Source organism: Dysidea avara, chromosome 14 (genome assembly GCF_963678975.1).
Source record: "Dysidea avara chromosome 14, odDysAvar1.4, whole genome shotgun sequence".
In the NCBI taxonomy this organism is placed as follows: Eukaryota; Metazoa; Porifera; class Demospongiae; order Dictyoceratida; family Dysideidae; genus Dysidea; species Dysidea avara.
In genome coordinates this window covers 4,736,310-4,739,646 of record NC_089285.1, presented here as the reverse complement: position 1 = coordinate 4,739,646, position 3,337 = coordinate 4,736,310, and positions in this window count along the sequence as shown.

The following is a 3,337-nucleotide window of genomic DNA, read 5'->3' as shown; positions in this document are numbered from 1 at the left end:
CACTACATCCTCATGATTACCTACATATAGAGGAAGGAAATAAGACCTGTATCTACTTAACTGCATGTATAATGAATAGCATGGGATAACTAGGTATACTGTAATAACACCCTAGGGTCTGGCATGCAGGCTGAAGACATCCGTCAGTAGAAAATTCCGTTAAATAAATCAGATCCAAGCAGTGGCATCCTTTGTAGCAGTGGTGGCAGAAGGGGGGGCTGGAACCCCCCTACTTTCAGATGAGAGGGGCAGAGCTCCTCCAATAATTAGCTTGTGTGATGTCATGAGTGTATCACGAGATTAAATATCATCATGGTTTCCAAACTGGTAGCTATAATTATATCATAACTATAGTGGAAGGATTCATTGTATGTTATGTTGTACCTGAAAGATTTACAATACTTTAGCAAACAAAAAGTGCCACCAGATTCAATCTCGTGGTACCTACTTTTCAAAACTTTTCTAGGGGGGCATGCCTCCAGACTCTGAAAGGAGTATGCTGAGTAGCTATGCCAGCCACTGCTGTAATCACTGCAACCATGAACAAGCCTCCAGCTTCCATACAACCCTCAAATAATTTTGAGCTAACCTCTCCCGACTTTTTCACCTTCCACTGCCTGGGCTTTCATAAAGGTAAAAGCATATGTACAAACCAGCAAAAAAAGTCAAGGAAACCGTAGACTATAACCCACATAGCAGTTAGGTACCACACAAAGTCTATACAACAGCACAATAAACATTGTCACCTGTAAGAGAAGTCACAAAACTCTATGTTTCAACCACACTCCCGATATCACATTTCGCTAATCGATACACACGTTATCGTCCCAAATAATAAGAAGCTTGCAGAGTTTACCCTGTATTTTACGGCCTCCTTTAAAAAACAGGCGGTATCAAAACCAGTATGACTTAAGTATCACCAAGAGTTCATAATACAGTGGAACCTGTCTATAATGGTCACCTTGGGACCAGATATATCTGACCTTTATATACAGGTGGCTGTTATAGAGAAAACCTGTATAAGGTGGTCAGCAGCATTCAGTGGCTATGGCCGTTATAAATGAGTCATTATTATTAAGAGGCTCGCGCCAACCGCAATGCAGTAATATTTAGCACAGAAAGGACAAGGTGAGCTTGTTATGAATGTTGGTTATAGCTATTGAATACACTTAAGCAATGAAGCCTGATAGATTATATAGTATTCATTGAAAGGCAGGAGGTGTGATAATTGTGCATTATTTGAAGTGGTGCCGTGGTGCCAGACAGTTGGCTTAACAAGCCACCATAAAAGGTAGCGACCCTATATGAAGGAGAAAGTTATGTATACAGTGATTCATAAGCGAATTCTTGGTTGGCCGTTAATGCAGACAACAATACATACATTTGTATGGGAAAATATTTGGGACCTCGTGTCCATGGCCGTTATGCAGAGGTGACCACTTAATCCAGGTGACCGTAACACAGGTTCCACTGTATATATACTGAGGAGAGTATCCTACTCTCATATACCCCTGTAGAAGGGCGTATCGTGAAGTTATGATGTAACACTTCTGAGTTCATCCGTTTTTCTTTGTATAATTAATGATGTCATTAGTTGAACATGGTATCAATTGAACGCGTGCCTACCAATGTCGCTAGCAACCAAATTAACTCCAGCTCTAAGCGTTTCTCACCCAACTACAATCGTTCCTTCATGGGTTAAGACCGCTTCGTAGGCGTTTCTTACTAGGCCATTCGCGAATACGGCTATCTTGAGCATCGCAAGTGTGAAACGCTGCTAATGATTCTTGCACTTTTATGGCTTCCTCTACGTCACAAACCGCTACATCTTGTCGTTATGTCATAACTTCATAATACACCCTTCTACAGGGATATATGAGAGTAGGATACTCTCCTCAGTATATATATTATTATGAACTCTTGGTATCACAGATTACTAACAATACCGGTATATCGCCCAGCTCTAATATGTACCATGATTATAATTATAACTGTGTAGCAAATGCAGACCTTTTTGTTCAGCCCGGACCATTTTTGCTTTAGCACAAGTTGTCCCCTTGGACCAGTTATGCAAGCACAAGTGGTCCGGCCAGACCAATTATGTCAACATATAAGGTCCTTATATGCCCAGACCATTAGTGCATTGACAGGCATAAAGGAGCGACAACTGGGATCTCCTAATAGGGGATAAGAACTTGATAGTACACCTGTAACAGTAAATCCCTCTAGGCATTGACCGCTTTTGCTACCCTAATTCTTTCATTAATATAGCGTACATACACTTGAACCTCAACTCACCTGACGAATCCGAGGACGAATCATCCTCGACTTCTTCAGATTGCTCTTGTGTCTCCTTGTCCATCTTCGGAAAACCGACACCGAGGCCCGGCTGATACTCGATCACAGCCTCAGCTAATAGTAGTACCCTCTGTAAGCGAAGTAGCTTCTCTTTCTAGTCTCGTGCGCCCGACCATAGATATTACACATAATATGGTCTGCGCACGAGACTACGAGTTCAGTGGACGAAATAATTAGAATAAAGATGACTTCACGTGTACAATTTATAAGACTGCTACATTCATGTAGACCATTCATGAGGACGAAGAAACCTGCAGATAAACCATACAGAGAAGAACTAGCTAAAATTACTCCACTATCACAATGGGGTAAGGCGCCACTACAGGAGGGATGCTCCGAGTGGTACTATAACAGGAACCCGCGTAGCTTTGGAGCAGTTGAAAAGCCTAAGGGGTTTCACCGACAGCGAAAACGAGTTGGAAGAATAGATTACTATCACAAGTGAGTAATTATCAAATCTTGTACGATCAATACAGGATTAAAGAGATTTGTATGAATGGAACAAATAACTGATCTCTTGCAGATTTTTAACGTAAAAATTGGCATCTTCAAAATAATTTGCTAACTGCTGTTACTTGGTGGACTGACGCTCACTTGAACAGTGGCAGTAAATTCTATTGCCTTCTTGGGGTGGAAATCGATTGAAATATCTTCTGATCACAAGATTACGAGCTCTAACTCCCGGAAATTATGACCTTTTATCACAATACTGTACTTCAACCTCTGTGAGCAAACATTTACCAAAAAGTATTGGTAGTTTGATTGGTGAAGCATGATTTCCCCCATTGCATCGTTTAGACCCAAAAACGGATTTTTGTCCACAAAGACCAAACGAATGATAGCCAAAACTTCCTCACATCACAGTATTCACCCATCAGCAAAGAAGTCAAGTGCCAATTTCTGAGGTTGTTAACTATCTGGGTGAGTACTGCTGTTAGAAACTGCAAAAATAAACTAATAGGTATATATCCAAATAACT